General features: G+C 32.1%; 1 protein-coding gene across 1 annotated transcript in view; it reads left to right on the forward strand.

Moving 5' to 3' along the window:
* The first annotated feature begins 9,382 nt into the window (after nt 1-9,382).
* Nucleotides 9,383-17,740, forward strand: part of LOC127726371 (heat shock 70 kDa protein 12A-like) — a 93,700-nt gene continuing 85,342 nt past the window's right edge. The window contains exon 1 of the mRNA XM_052233744.1: nt 9,383-9,420. The gene's annotated coding sequence lies outside the window, so the exon portion shown is untranslated. The remainder of the gene's footprint in view (nt 9,421-17,740) is intronic.

A 17,740-nucleotide genomic window follows, 5' to 3' on the forward strand; every position in this document is an offset into this window, starting at 1 on the left:
TGTAGGTACGCTACTTTCAATCTGTGATTTCGTTATATTTTCTTCTTTCCGAACATTCTTGTACTTAGGAGAAAAATTAATCTTCACCTTGAAATCAAACAAGTCTTGTTTTGGATCCCACCTCATTCCGAGAATTTTTTCATGTGCAAATTCATCTAAATCAACCTCCACGGATTCACCACTATCTTGGGATTGTAATGTACTGCATTTTTCATTTCCAGATATAATCCAATGTTTAATGCGGAAACCTCCACATGCCAGCATTTTCGCGGTCTGCTGGATTATCAAACAAGCATTATCTACACTTTCAACTGACTGTAATATATCATCTACATAACTGTTTCTTATCACCATTTTTGATGCATCTGGGTAGATATGTTGATACATTTTTGCCGTTTGATGTAATGCAAGCGTCGAAATCGCTCCACTCGGTCTGTCGCCAAAAGTAACTGTTAACAATGCATAGTGATCTGGATCTCTGTGTGTTTCTAAATTTCTCCACACAAATCGGTGTGTGTTTGTGTGCTGATCTAACGGTGAAAGTCTTATCGCATTGTACATTTTTGAAATGTCACCAGCCAAAGCTATGGATTCTTGTCTGAATCGAATTAAGACCGCTAACAAATCATTGATCACATTGGACCCTTTCGCCCAATAGTCATTAAGAGTGTGTCCCATATAAGATGACGAAGAGTTAAACACAATTGTTAATGGTGTCGACTTTGATTCGGGTTTTAACACCTCGTGATGTGGTATGTAATGTACCGGACCGCTATGTATCTCCATATCTCTTCGTCAATTTTCTTGCTATGCCACGTTTTCCCATATCCATAATCTGTTCGTCGTAGGCACTTGCATATTCTAACGAATTTCGAAGTAGTCGTTTTTCAGTAGATCCAAGTCTTGATACGGCTGAATTCACGTTATTTGGAAGGTTGTTTGGATTTTTTATCCAGGGGTAATTTACTATCCATTGCTGCGATTCTTCATGATGTGTCATGCCTGATTTAATGATATTTAATTCCCTCTCCTCCCTTATACTGTGTTGTGATTGTCCTATAGCACATTTGCCACACTTACATGAGCCACATTTTAATGTGGTTTGTTTCCCAGGCCCTTCTATGTCAAAAAGTGAATCTAATTTATCCTTAATACTGTCTCTGTCCAATACATGAATATCATTTAACGGAATGATTTTCCCGGATGCCCAGTAAATACGGACTATGCCATGGTTTGACAATTTTGGCACTTCTAGTAGTGGATGGCTGCCACGAATGCAGTACCCAAATTGATTTCTCATCAACTGTAGATTTTTAATTTGTTCTTCTTTATTGGGCATTAAAATACAACAATCTGTGCCGATCACTATGTCTACTTGGCCAGTTGGCCTTTGAATGTCATTCTTGTTGATACCTTTGAACAGTTGTTCGACTCTACTCATATCAACTCTTGCAACCTCGGCTGTAACTTTCTCCGTGCCATATGCTTTTATTGTCCATATTTTACCTCCAAGGTCAGTCAAAGGTATTACATACTCTTTACTTTGTACGTGTTCGGTTACATTTCCAACCTTCGTCACAGATAATGTTATATCTTGTCCAGATAATCCTAATCGTTTAGCAGTTTTGTGTGTGATCAATGACATGTTCGCTCCAGGGTCCCAAAGTGTTGTCAACGACATGTCCTTACACTGAACTGAACTGATCATTAATAGTACTCCTTTCTTGTTCTTGTCATCGTTTATCACCTGTGTAGAGTTATGAAAGGATATGTCATCCATGTGTGCAGTGTGCAAATTTTTGTGATGAATTTTCCCACATGTTTGATGAAGCTCATTTTGTATGTCACAAGGTTTACGGTTGTGACAATTTCTTGACAAATGTCCTATCTTTAGACAACTGAAACATCCACCATTTTTTCTCACTAAATCAACCTTCGTCTGACTATCTAATCTCTCAAATATAGAACAATCACCTATTTCATGATTATCTGATTTGTGATCCCAACACTTAAACTTCCCTTCTGTATTTCTATTTGTACCGGTATATTTGTCTGAATTGTAACGATTTGTCGGTTTGTTTGACATTGCTTGCGCTACCTGTGCAAGACCTTCAACAACCTGTTTCATCCCTTGCTGGTTCTCTTGTAATTGCACTTGCAAGGGATCTACGGCTACACCATTATTATTCTCGTCATTTTTCGATTCATTTGCATCAAAAGTATTTATCTTTTCTATTGCTGTTCCATATTCACGCAAATCAGACTCCATGTACTCTAGAGCACTTTTTTCTTCTAACAAAAAATTTAAGAATTCTTTGAAACGCAATGGAATACTTTTCGATTCCGTCTTCTGTTTTCGTAATGCCCATTCACGTTTTTGTATAGGCGGTAGGAGTTTTTCTATCTGACTCACAATAGTTGCTGTGTTCATCTCTGCTTCGAGGTTCATTCGTTTTAAATCAAGCCAACATTTCTCGACATTTTCTACTACCGAAATAAACTTCATGTTGTCACCTTCTTGAACTTTCTTTAATCTTTTCAATTCATTTAATATGTGATCGATCAATTTCTCTTCTCTACCATATTTCATATCAAGACGCCGAAACATTTCCTCGAAATCATTGCCAACACCTTTCACGACAGTTAAGGCTTCACCACTTAAACATTGTTTCAGAGCATATGGATCTTTACCGTATGACGATATCATGTGTCTTTCATAATCAACTTTGAAACTTGGATAATCACGAATGCTGCCAGCAAAAATAGGAGCCTCTAATTTTTTCACCCTAAACGTTTCAGTATCTTTATTTTTCTTAGCATGCTTCATCGAATTTTGTTCCTTTAGCTTACTGTCTTGTTCATGTTTTATCTTTTGTCTTAGATTCTCACACAATGATCTTGATTTACAAAGTTCTCGGTACATACCAGTTAGATCATGATTACGTTCATTTATCTTTGGTTTGTCTTCTTCACTTTCAGAATCAAATGTTTCTAAAAATACCTCATGTCTTGCTTCTAGTTCTGTATATGCTGTTTCCAAATCTTGAAGTATTTTTTCAACCACAATTGTTCCTAACTCATCCTGTATTCCTTCTAGTAAACGACCATATATTCTATGAAATCTCCCTTTGGCCGTACTTCTTTTCTTCTTTGTTAACCGTATGTGATCGGCATCAACAGACATCTTGCCTTGCGTTGAAATGTATGAAGATAATTCGTCAAAGGCTGTAACTTTTTATTGTAAATGATGTTTCAACCTAAAAATACACAATATGACAATATTCAAATAACACACAAGTCACAAGTTTGATATCTGTTGACATCGCGATTGATAACAGTTAATTAGACACAATAAGCAGTTCAAACATTCGATAAACAATAATGTTGATATCACTTACGCATTGACGGCCTATTTCATATCAATCATTTGCTATTAACTTGTTGGTTTTCCATGATGAACAAAACAAGTTCAAAAACCATTCCAGGGTTAATCGAGAAAGGGGGAAAGAAACGAGTCTGTATACTGTACTTTTCTACTCATAATAATACCTCCATTATTTGGAGTACCACTTCTTTAACGTATACTGTACTTTATCACATCATCGATTCAGGATAAATCCGTCATAAAATCAATACTAATATTGGAAATGTCATCAGATTAAAATAATCGCCATACAATCCAAAATTAATTATCAATCAAATTGATAATGGTTATCGATCCGATACAGCTTGGAGTCAAACGCACATGTCCCGTGCGGGGTTGGAACTCCAACTTTAGTGTTGCCAGGCTGGTGATGCAGTAAATTAAGTACTTTGACTTCTTGGTCGACAAGCACCCTGATGCAATTGTTACCAAATTACAACCTTATTAAAATATAGATCTTTAAATCCGCTCCGTATTTATTGGTCGTCGCTTTTGTAAGATCTAAAGACATATCATAATTAAGAGTCATGTTCATGAGATACGGACGCCATAAGTAGGGTATGTTCATTACACATAAACAGAGTTATGAAGTATAACGGCTTAATTTGACACAACATTAGTTTTAAGATCACAATCACAAATGTTTTTAACGATATATATGTGTCTCAACTCACATGTGGCATGTTTTTTCATTCTATGATCTTAAGATATTAAGTCACCAGTCATCCACTTTATAATTTTATCAATTGTGTTTTATTCCCGATTATGACATTTTGACTGAGTGTTGATTAACATGACGGGTAATGCATGCTTAGCAGGGCATGTTGTTCCTGTAGTTGCACCCGGTCTCGCTTTATTAGTTTTATTTGACTACCTAAATTTTCTTTTGCAACCTTGATTTGTCGTCTTGATTCACAAGAATTAAACCTTGGTAAACCACTGTTGCCTATATGTACATGGTATTTTATACAATTTTGTTAACTTACAATAACTTCGAATGACATGCTGGCACTTTCACATCCGTATTATATAAAATTTTGTTAGAAAACAATAATTTCGAGTGACACGCTGGCAGTTTGAATGCAAATTTTCGGACAAAAACATGTTACTAATTTAATGTTTAATCGACTTACGTTTTATAATATACGTAATGAACAAAACAATGACACTTTACTGGTTCGCTTACTTGCGAAATGTTAAAAATTAGGTAGGTCGATGCATAATATCAGAACAATGCTAGACAGCTAAATGACCAAAACACAGTCAGAATTCTACTTCGTCTACTTCTTCAAAATAATCTTCCCATTATACAACTTAATTGTTTTTCAATCATGAAAATGGAAGTCATTGAAGGGATTAAGCTCTTGAATGATATTAATGTATTCAAATAGCATCATTTCGACTCCTATTTGAAAGTTGATTTTGAAATGAAATATGTATCTTCTAGCTATAACACATCATTTACTGTACTCTTATACCTTTTGTCTACATAAAGGTGTTGCTTGATTGGTTGTCATGGGTTATTTTTTCTGTATTATTAAATTCAATAAAACACTGCAAACTAGTTCATTTGATATTTTATCAGAAAGGCGGGCTAGAACATTCATTGTTTGAATACTAATACCCTTGATAACTCACATTAAAAAAGGAAGTTGGGCATTTTTTTAGTACCAAAATTCAACGCTGTCGTTAAAGGCTTTTGGTAAAACAAAATTAAAGGAGTGTTTGAGAACTTTCGACCTTTTTTTGGGGCATATTTCACAAACACATCGATTTATATGCCTTATTTGTAATTAAAAAATGAATGAACGAAAATATAAAAGAAAAATAATCGTAAGAAGTACACTTAAGGTTATTGCATTGGTAGTAGATCGAATATTTTGTTTTTTGTTATTCAAACACATCTATTCTATTGTTATGATTCATTACAATAGAATTTCACTTGACGGAAATATTTCATTGGTACTGGGAATTTTTAATTTTATAATATCAACATGTAGCCTTAATACATAACAGTAATGAAATCTGAAGCGAGATTATATATCAAATATTGTTTTTGGTTATATACGACTTCAGTAAACTCAAAAACGCATAAACGTTAAAAGGGTAACCAAATTCTCTTTGCGATAAGATTATTGTCCATTTTAAGACCGTTTTCCAACAGAGATGAACATTGATGCTTTTGAAATATCGTGTGGAATTTTTGAAAGTGTAATGTTTGCTTATGCATCTTTAAGACACAGAAGTATTTCACCTACCGATATGTCTGAAAATTTTCTTTTATTTAAAAGTTTACAAATATATTTTAGCTCCATACTATAATTTGAGTATACCATGTGTATAAGATGCAATAACTCTTAAATAATGTAGCTGCTTCAAACTTTTCAAGGCCATACAACAGATATATCGAAATATACCAGCTTGGGTATTTTTACCTTCCCTCATAAAGTGTTCCATTTCTTTTGTATACATCAAAGGTATATCAGCCTTTATTATCGGAAACGATTCGCAGCCTATCCGACAACATTTTTCTTGAACGATTGAATGTGCTTTAATGTGACCCCTTATTGGATGTTCAGATATTACACACGCGAAAAAAACCCACACATTTCTAACTGAAGGAATTAATATATATGATTTTAATCAGATTGACTTGATTATATTTGTCAACAGAGCCGAACACTGGTAACATGAGGTTAGTTTAGTAATCATACATCGACGAAGAGATAGAGCGTGTTAATTACATTAATATAACTTTGCATACTATGTTTGTGCACTGTGTCTGTGTATGTAGATTATGCGCTAACACATTAACTGCAATGAATCATTGTTTCTTGTTTTAATATCATGACAATTAATGTCGAACTCAAAATTTGGGAAGTAAGTTTTTTTTCTATCATTTTGTCATAATCCGCAACTGCGCAAGTGATGTAATATCTCTGAAAAGGTTAAAATTGGAGGTCATATACATAAAATGGACCGCTTTTTTTATTACTGTATGGAAAGTGAAGTCAACAATAGTTTTCTGTTGTTAAAATATCATACATCAATTAAGATATAAAAAGGTAAACAACAAAAATACCAAACTCCAAGGAAAATTCAAAACGGAAAGTCCCTTAACAATTAGCAAAATCAAAAGCTCAAACACACAAATCATTGTAACAAACATACTGATTGAATCGAAAATGAGCGGGACCGGATGCGTCTAGAGAGTAATCGTCTCCTGCAATGCATGTATATTCACCATCAGAATCTATGACTATTTTAGATTTAAAGGTCTAAAAAACAATACCATTGAAAACATATTCCTTATTTGGTGAAATAGAGACTTATTATTTTTGGTCAACAACTGCGTGATGGTGGCAGTAAAACTTATCGAATGGTACAGTAGTTTCTATAGCTCTGTCAAAAGTGGAATGATCACATTGTAAATGAACTGAATTCAAACGCACCTGCCACGAGCGGCATTGAAGCTAACAACTCAGTGTTGGCAGGCTAGCGATAACTTGAGATGAACTACTTTCTAGACTATTTGGTCAACAAAGCATCAATTTTAGTTTGAAGACGTCAATTTGTATCAAGGAAATATCAAGATACCTTTAAGCTTCTGTAGTTTCCTTCATTACAACATCAATTGGATATGTATGGTAAAAGCATTACTAACTGATATGAGTTATTGAAAGACCGGTCACCTTTTTGCAATTTTAGTTCATTAATATGTTTCGGAGTTTAGTGTGACGTCCATTTTCACTGAACTAGTACACATTTTGTTTACGGGCCAGCTGAAGCCCGTCTCCGGATTCGGGATTTGCTCGCTGTGTTGAAGACCCATTGGTGGCTTTGGGCTGTTTCTGCTCTTTGGCCGTGTTGTTGTCTCTTTGACACATTCCCTATTTCCATTTACAATTTTATTCCATATATTGGAAAGTGAAAGTAAAAATGTTTGAAAGATGTTTTTTTATTTTGTCTTTGAGACTGTTCTGTATGAATACTGCTTTATATTTGTTTAGAAAACATATTGTAAGCAGAGGTGCACAATTAGTGTCCATTGACATATATTTCTTTTGGAATATTGATTTACAAAACATAACACATTTGGTGTCGATCTAACAGTTCTGTATTTCTATGATACTATTTTCGGTTTCATTCTTGTATTTCAGAAAACAAAATTTCTGATAAATACAATTCTCTTAGTTTGTTGAAGAAAAAATAATTTTGAATCATTCAATTTTATTTCTATTGATTTTCACTAGAAACGACAGCAACATTGAGAAGATTATAATATATTGAATTTGTAGCTGATGCTTTTTTAATGACAGTGTGTTCGTATCACCTTCAACAAAAGTACAGGGTATTTCGTTTTCGGAAAATAATAAATTGAATCATATGATTGCTAAAAGTATAGGTGTGTGTGAGTGCGTGTGTGTGTGTGTGTGTGTGTGTGTGTGTACAATTATTTTCTAGAAAAATTTAGCATTGAAAAGAACTGAAACTTAAAATGACATGGTAATGATTTCAGTGATTAAATGTAGGAAATAATGCCATTTTGTCGGCAAGGGAAACTGAACCGATAATGATGCAAAGAATCAGAAAATGATAAAACTGAGAGTATATGCTAGATATTGCTGCTAAAACCCGTCCAAATTATGACGTCATAATTTCAGATTAACATGGTTAGTACTTAGCGTTAAGCTTGATTTGCAGTAACCAAGATCATTTCATAAATACTACATCTTCTTATTATTGCTTTCTTTGTACATTTGTGAGTGCTCTCTTTTTTGGCATTATTGTATAGTTATATGGTTTATCTATCCATATAAGTGTACGTACTTTTATGTACCTTTTGTTAGGTATGTCATCCGATCAAAATAATAAAGGAGGAGGCTAAGATCTTAAACCTAACGTTCACACAGTCACATGTTTCTGTGATGGTTGTCTTATGTCATAACTGAGTGATTGTCGTTATTTGGATGAGGTGGTAGATCCTTGATGGTTGCTATCACTAGTAAACCAATTTTTATCTAAAACGTTCATTTTGATCTCAACAGCTCTAAAAAGTCTTCACCACAAACATGCAAAAGTCGTGTTTGGAATGTACCATGAACTTTTTTACTCTTGAATTAAAAAAATTGAAAAACGAAAGAAAATAAAACGATTGAGAGCATAAAAGACAAAAGTATATAAACAGAATATGCAAAAAAGGTTTACGTTAACTTCATTATTTAAGAACAATAAAAACAGTAACAAAGTTAAACTGTATCAATCAATCATTCAGGTAGCGACGTACTAGCTGCTGTATATATACTGGTCATCCCGTTTGAAGTTGTGCTATGATTGATTTTCTTCATTGTGTCTATTTTTTTATTCTTACGATATAAGGTATAGATAAACAAGGTCGGATGTTTATGGGTGCGTAAAACTAGTTGGTAGCAAACGCTTGTGAAGGTACCAGGTAAGGCTATCTGTATCGTGTGTTATTCTTTGTGGTTGTTTGTTTTTTGTCCTTGTTTGTACGTCTATTGTTTTAGAGGAGTCGTGTGTTGGTTCTATCTGTTGTCAGCTGTACTTAACATTATTTTGGTTTTTGATTTTTAAAATGTGAATGTATTCTTTTTATAGAAAATAAACATGTTCTTTCCTTTTACCTTTGTACATACTAATGCATAGGTGGAAATTAAAATCTGTATTCGAGCTATAATAAATTAGACGGAACGAATCATATAGCATGATGATATGAATATCGGCATAAATAACACAAATAGGCAAAATATGATTTCATAAGGTAGGTGTTTGCATTTTTATATGTTCCTTTTTTATTATATTTTTATGAACGAATACCGGACGCATATATCAATATCTGAAGCAGTCTCCATTGATTGGTTGACATTTACAAATTTGAAGAAACTAACAATTAAAGGTATGTGCTCCCCAATTCTTGTTTAGAATCCGTATCGACGTTGACATTACTAGTTCTAGGTTTATAACAATCACCTCTGGTAAGATCTTTTTTAAATCAGTATTTGCTTATGAAAAATAATGAAATGGTAATGACTTCATCAGTTATTATTAAATGATTGGAATGTTATTATGTTAATTTGTTTCGACTGCAATGCTTTATACCTAGATGTGTGTTTTGCTTTTTACTTAACCACGATTGTACTTAAATATATTCGGATACACAAAACGTGATCGACATTTTTAGAAACGATTCTGTTTGCTCTTATTGGCATCGAAATGCGTTTTCAATAAAGAACTACTAAAAATATTAAAAATGTGCTTGAATAGAAAAAAATAAATTAAAAAGACAATTTACATCGTACAGGATATATGTAATAATATATTCTGATACATAAGCTTTGAAAATGTAAGATATTGATAAATATTGCGCACATTAAATTCAGTTATCTTGCACGACTAGTCAGTTTTGTGTAGACGATGACATAACATCTAAAATGAGACAACTAAGTTACCTGAATCCAGTGTAAATGTTATATCAGAGTATTTATTTTTACAAGTTAGTTTTCTCCGAAGCCTTTGATCAAATTATAATGGAAATTGGAATGATCGTTCCAAACAAAAATGAGGTAAAAATGAATGGTTAACGTTTTAACTTTGATAACTGATGTCATTTGAACGCGATAATATCTTAAACTTTGGGAGGGAATTTATGCAACGCTTAGCCAACTGGTAATACATCATTCTTCTAGGGTTAATTGTCTTGAACTATGTTCTTTTAAGTACCACCCCAATGCGAGGCGAACATGTAGCCGCTATAGAACTGTTGAAATAATTACACCTAATATTGGCTATGTTTTATGAGTCGTAAACATTTATACAAACTGGCTACCCAAATTATATGCCGGGATTTATACCCTTATTCAAGATATCGCTCATCTTGTTTTTTAGCTGATGTGTGCCAGTTTCTAATTATGAATATGAAACATACTTTTTAGATAAGTGAAGCGGAATTAAGAATGGTTTAACCTCACCACATAGTTATATTTGTGTTTCGTAAATTACAATGTATAAATTAGGCCATTAGTGGAGAAATCGTTTGAATTTGTTCCACATTTTTCATGTCGATGCATTTTATTATAGCTGACTATATGCTACGGGTTTTCGTCTCGTTGTTTAAGGCCGTACGGTGATCCATAACTGATTTATTTTTGTCATTTGAACTCTTGAAGATAGTTGTCTCTTCGGCAGTCATACCACATCTCCTTATATAGCATTTTTGAATTGGGATAAATGTGAACTATACAAAGGATATGTATTTCTAAGTGCCATGAAACTAGTCAATGAGTCCCTTAGATATTTTGTTATTCAAGCAAAAATGTATAACTTTTTGTGTTTTACTACAAATGTATTGAATATGTAAATATTTAAGAATTTTTTAAAAATCGTTTCCAAAATGTTACCAAAAAAAAAAAAAAAAACTAAATTGTGACTTCTTGTCCCTCAATGTTTATTTGTGACCTTTTGTCCTACCTTCTAATTGATGACAAAAGTCATATAAAAAAAGTCACGGAAAAAATTCATGAAAAAAGGGTCACAGGAAATAAAGTCACAATAATAAATTATATAAGGTTATTGATGGATTATTTTTGACCTTGTATTTGTACTTTCTTTTGTTTAAAAATTTTATCCTGAAAAATCATTGACATGTTGAAAAACGATTTCAAGAGTGTATATTATATTTTTCTATTATGAAAATAGTTGAAAAATATTTAAAAACTTCGTAATTACTTAAGATATGATTATGAAATTTAGATTTATTTATTAATTTATTTTACAAGTATTATCGTAAACAGAGATAAATATACAATGTTGATTTCCTTTGCTTTATGATTAGGTTAGATAATACTTAGTCATGTTTTGTGTTTTTCTAAAGACCGAGGCGGACATTAACAAATTATATCCTTTCCCATTGCAATAGTCAAACCTTAATATGAGCTATCTTTAAGTGTTAACATGGTTAGTAAAGGGGATGTAAATCATATTAAATTGTCATTTCAACAGATTGAATGAAATAGCAATGAGATATTTTTGTGATAACAAAAAAGGGTAAATTTTTCAAAAATGGAGATTTCTTCTGCCTCAGGTACAATAACAATTTTTTAAATTATATGAAACTTCAAATTTAAAAATAAGTCGAACATGTTTTATATACTTGAAAGGCTAAGTTTTTTCTCTAAAAGAAAAAAGTAAAATAACAAAAATACCGAACTTCGAGCAAAATTCAAAACGGAAAGTCCATAAACGGTCCGTGTAAGTAAGGTCCGTGTAACAATTTAAAAAAGTAAAAAGGTAAAAAGCAGGAAATATATCAAATCATTTTTTTAATTGTAAAACAAATAATTTAAAAAAGAAAATGTTTTTCTTTAAAAAAAATTGGAATCACATTAGATAACAGTATCCTGAAACTTTTAAGGTTTTGCATCGATTGAAAAAAAAAGAGAAAAACACATTTTTTAAACCTATTTAAACCTGCATCGAGCAGATTGATTTACTGTAAAAAAAAAATCCCTAACTTATAAGCTTAGCGTTTCAGAATTAATTCAGGACTATTTGGTTATCCAAGCGCCCATCATGTAGGAGTAACAATAAAAACTGAGTAAGTAAGTAAGCTAAATAATATGGTAGGGTTGAGTATGTATATATTGTCTACTCTACGATAAGCAATCAAATGGTTCAATACACGTGTATTCCCTCACATTTGATATCAGATTTTGTTGTTTTGCTTTACGACTTCTTACTATCTGCAATCATGTCCGCAGATGAAATTATTGAACGTACATTTTGAACGATCATCTTTAACCTTTAATCAACTATTTCAGTTCTTTTAAATCATTGGTCTTCAAATATTCGGCTTTCGAGCGTTCCTGATGAAGGTAAATCCAGAAAAGCGCGTCGGACGCATGCAATTTTTAACGTGTTAATTTCATATTTTATCGATTACATGACGATCATATATTGCCTTTCATCATTGATTTCAGTTCTAAATATTGGTACGGTAGGCATACTGAATCCATGGTGTCGCAATGAACGTTGTGAAACTGGGAGGTTGTCAATATCTATTTTACACTGCTACCCGCTATACACGCTGAATTTAAGAATTAGTTCAAATATTTGTAGCTTGGAGCTAGAATAAAAGGTAAAACTTTAACATACAATTCAGCATGCTGGTCTTGTAAAAACGGAATACATACATACCATATGAACAGTTTAATATATGAGCAACACTGTGTTGATTATTTAAATGATTCCCAGGTGAGGTAGTTTGATAATGAAATATGTTTTTGTGTTGAAATTATGTTTGTATATACATCGTTTTTTCTCTCTTGGAGAGGGCTTGCAAATGCTCAGCCTATTGCACCTTTCAATTCTATATATTTTGAAGTAAAACAAGAACAGTGTTTAAACAAATCGTAGTTTGAAATAATTTTTAAAAGTTCATATCAACGATTAACATATGAGTAAGTTCAATTGACCAATCTAAATGGTAATCTGTTTTTTTTTTTTTCGTTTAGTCATATTTACCTTTTGATTTATTATTTTAGCATAATTTAGGTCGTTGGTTGTCTCATTTTATCACGTTGTGTAACACGGTAGGTAAAGTGTCCGGCTGTCCGGCTGAGATCGTGTTTTTCGGGTGAATCGGTCAACTTTTTTCGAGTGAAATTAAATGCGACTAGATCGATTTACTGCTATTTCGCAAGTATGATAGTTTTATTCATGACTATTCATCTTTTTCTGAATAATATATATATATTAAGCACAAACTATGCACAATTTCCATGAATTTCACTCAAAATTCAGTGTTTTACATTTGGCAAGGGTTTTACTGCCGGTCTGAACAGGACCTTAGTGACAATATTTCTATTTCCGATTCCCAAATAGATTACCATTTAGATTGGTCACTTCAACTTACTCATATGTTTATCGTTGATATGAACTTTTAAAAATTATTTCAAATTACGATTTCAAAATGCCAACACCTACACATGGATAGATCGGCGCTTAATGTACAGCGGCAACTATTACATAAATATGCAGGCTGAAAATAATGTTTATGTTATATGTTTATACGGTTTGAATGTATTCAGCTTTTAAAAGACCAGCACGCTGAGTTGAATGTTATCGTTCTACCTTTTAACATTATCCTGGCTCCAAGCTACTAATATTTGATCTTACTCTTCAATTCAGCCTGTATAGCGGGTAGCAGTTTAAAAAAGATATCAACAACTTCCCACTTTCGGGGCTAGCACAACGTTAATTGCGAAACCATGGATTTACCTTCATCAGGAAGGCTCAAAAGCCGAATATTTGAAGGCCAATGATTTATTAGAATCGAAATAATTGATTAAAGGTTAATATGATCGTTCAAAATGTACGTTCAATGATTTCATCTGCCGACAAAATTGTAGATAGTGAGAAGTCGTAAAGCAAAACAAAAAAATCTGAAATTAAATTTGAGTGATTACACGTGTATTGAACCATTTTATTGCTTAATGTACAGTAGACAATATATACATACTCAACCCTACCATATTATTAAGCTTACTTACTTACTCAGTTTTTATTGTTACTCCTAAATGATGGGCGCTTGGAAAACCAAATAGTCCTGAATTAATTATCTGAAACGCTAAGCTTATAAGCTAGGGATTTTTTTTACAGTAAATCAATCTGCTCGATGCAGGTTTAAATAGGTTTAAAAAAAGTATTTTTTTGTTTTTTTCAATCGATGCAAAACCTAAATAATTTCAGGATACTGTTATCTCATGTGATTCCATTTTTTTTTTAAAGAAAAACATTTTCTTCTTTAAATTATTTTTTTTGCAATTAAAAAATGATTTGATATATTCCAAACTAAGAATGATCATAATCAGAGCCGTGTTTCTTATTTTAAATAAAGTCTCCGCTTTTGAAAAAATTGTTATTTTGTTATTTTGTAACTTTTCACCGCTTACAACTATCTACCTCTTGTTTTATTTTATACATAAACTTTTAAGTAACAGTAACTCTTCATTTCATTTTGTTTCGTATCTTTTCGTTTCATTCGTTTTATTCCGCATTTATTCCGTTTCGCACTTTACAGGTACCCCAAATGTTCTCTTTTTGCCCGTTTTTAATATCTTATTTGGTGAAAATTTCAAAAAATTGGGAATTTTGATATTTTAAAACTTTGATCAAAATTACCAAAAATTAAAATTTGAAACCTTTTTAAAGTTTTGAATTAATAATTGTTACACACACGAACCATAAACAAATGGCAAAATCAAAAGCTCAAACATATCAAACGAATGGATAACAACTGTTATATTCCTGACTAGGTACAGGCATTTTCTTCTGTAGACAATGGTGGATTGAACCTGAAATTATGGCTCGCCAAACCTCCCGCTTATATGGCAATGTTAAGAATATCGCTAAAATGACAACATTACGTGACAGAAATACAATACAAGTAAACAAAAGAACACTCAGGACAGAGAAATACATAAATAAATAATATAATAGTACAATACAACATGTAAACCACAGAATAATAATAGACACCTTCCACAAAAAGTACACCACAATAGAAGTGACAGTGATATTTTGTCTAAAAAAAATCCTTTATATTATCAAAATCTTCATAAATGTGCCGATATTGAATTATTGACTTCCCAGAACTTTTCGCCGATATTTTCCAGTATGCATTGACCTTAACTACGACACCTCTTGTTATAACTTCGGCCACCGCACAGCGCAAGTGCGAGGAGAAAACCGTGATGAAAGAATGTAAACACACGTGCTCTTGAAGGTAAATAGAAATAACAGAAACAACAAATCATTTAACAACTGTTAAGGAATAGTTTCATTAATAAATGGGAACACATGGAAAATATAAAAACAAATGTCATGGCTCTTTCAATTCACTTATCTATCACGCTTTCCACGTGCTTTCTTGTTATTGTTTTTTTAATTTCACGACCCGGTAAACTTCGGCAACAAACTCGAAAGTTAATTAGCTTGCGATCAACAACCACTGAATGAAATATTTTGTTATCGATAATACGTTATAGATGTGTAATAAATATAAAAAAAAAACGTGCATGCAAGACTTAGTTCAGTATATATGCATGCATAGGTTCAATGATTTCGATAACATTAAAATTTCAAGGAACTCGTTTCATATGACTTTAATAATGACAAAAATTTATCAATCAATTAATTTTAAAATTACTATCGTTTCAACATCAGATGCATACTTTTTTTTATTGATGGATGTATTGTTTTAAAATACTCTTGTTTTCATTTATAATAATTGGACTGGCAAACAACAGTACTCATGATTTAGTTTCGTTTGCTCTCTTCCTTTGGAAATTGCCTCAGGGGTTTGAACACTTCGTTAGTGCAGTTTTTAAGAGTCCACTTTCACTAATTAATCTACAATGAAAAGTCATTTATGCATAGCCTTTTATAGAGCATGAAAAGACATTAACTACGAAAATTAGAAGGCAAAATACTGGTTTTCCATTGGACGAGAATGGGTGAGTATGTTCTAAGGAACTTATAAAATTCTTATTCTATAGCTTTAGTTAATTAAGTATAAAGTTGCTGTTTCCTTTGACGATGTATTGAAGAGTTATAGTAACTAAGTTGTTTTTTTTTCTTGTTTTTTTTAAGCATTTCTTTTTTTCTTCAAGAATTTACAGGTATCAACATATATTTATCTTGTGGCACAATAATCAAGCAAGTAAAATAAATAAGCATACTAAGCATACTATGGTATAACAGTATGAAATCCATGGATTAAGTATAGTAATAACATTTTCATTAATATAATAATAATAGTAATAGTAGTGCAAGGACATATATGTACATGCATATGGTATATCAGTATACATATACTTTCAAATACTCATATACATACATATGTATATGGATTTATCTTACCTCCTATACATTTCTAGGAATATGATTGGTTAAAAGCGTCCGCGTGGAGACCGTGTATATTCCATATTAGGTTAGTAGGGATGCGGGGCTTATTTCAATACACGGTTAGTAATGGTGCTACGTCCCTTTATAAAAACATAACGGTACTGAGACAAAATCTTAAAGGTTTCACCAAACGAAGAAATTGGTGATTAAGATTGAAATAAATTAATAAAACACATTTAAAGCTAACAAGTTGTTATTGTTGGCATCTGTTTTTGTATGATCAATGGAAGTAGTTTCGTAATGCTAACGGTATTGAAGACTTGCTCATTTTGATAGGTTACTAGTCTAAATATCACACTTTAAGATAGTCGGTAAGATAAATTCGTTACATAGTGTGCTAGTGACGTAATACGGTATATATGGGGTCAGTAAATTCCATATGGGGATTCGAGCTTCGCTCTCACCCCATATGGAATTTACTGACCCCATATATACCGTATTAGGTCACTAGCACACTATGTAACTAATATTTCCCCATTAAAATTTAATCAGTGACCTAAGCCCAGGGGAGCCAGTACACGTTGTGTTCTTCAACACTTAAATATTTTGAGGAAATATGTTTTTTCTAAAATCAAGTTTTCTTTTATATAATTATGAAGTCCTTTTATATGAGGTGTTATATCTTGCATCTTAGATCTGTACATGGAGTACTTTGTCAGTAAATTAACTTTATTTTTGATAAAATTTAATTTATAATTTTCATAGAGGCCAAAAATGACTATTTTCAAATTTAGTGGAATTTCGATATGAACTATATCGAAAATCCAAGAATTCAGATTGTGCCAAATGTCGGCTACAATATGACAACCCCAAAGTAAATGTTCTATAGTTTCTGGCTTTTCCTTGCAAAATGTACACAAATTACAATTTACAAGATTCAGTTGGTTTAATGGTTTATTGCCTTTGCGGGATATTATTTGCTCCTTTGTATACATGATACTTAAATATTATTGTTTTACAACAACATTCAAGTAAAATTCAGTCGAAGTTGAAAATAAATTTCAGTAAAATATATATCAGTATAACTATATGCATTCTTGAGGTCTTTTGGGGGAATGAACAACATGTTAAAAACATTAATTTGTTTTCCGGCGATGCTGAAATTCATTAAAATGTTGCATAAGTATTTTCTGTCGATGCCGAAATTTTATGAAATGTAGTATCAGAAATGTTGCATCAGAAAATGTTGCATCACACAACCAGTTACCATTGCATTCGGAAATTTCATGACTTGTTATAAATTTAACGTAATGCATTCGGAAAATTTCATGACTTTTTATATTTTTAAGGTATTTCCCGAATCATTTATTTATTTAGTATATCTATATAAAA

The sequence above is a fragment of the Mytilus californianus genome, unplaced genomic scaffold (assembly GCF_021869535.1).
Source record: "Mytilus californianus isolate M0D057914Y unplaced genomic scaffold, xbMytCali1.0.p SCAF_17, whole genome shotgun sequence".
In the NCBI taxonomy this organism is placed as follows: domain Eukaryota; kingdom Metazoa; phylum Mollusca; class Bivalvia; order Mytilida; family Mytilidae; genus Mytilus; species Mytilus californianus.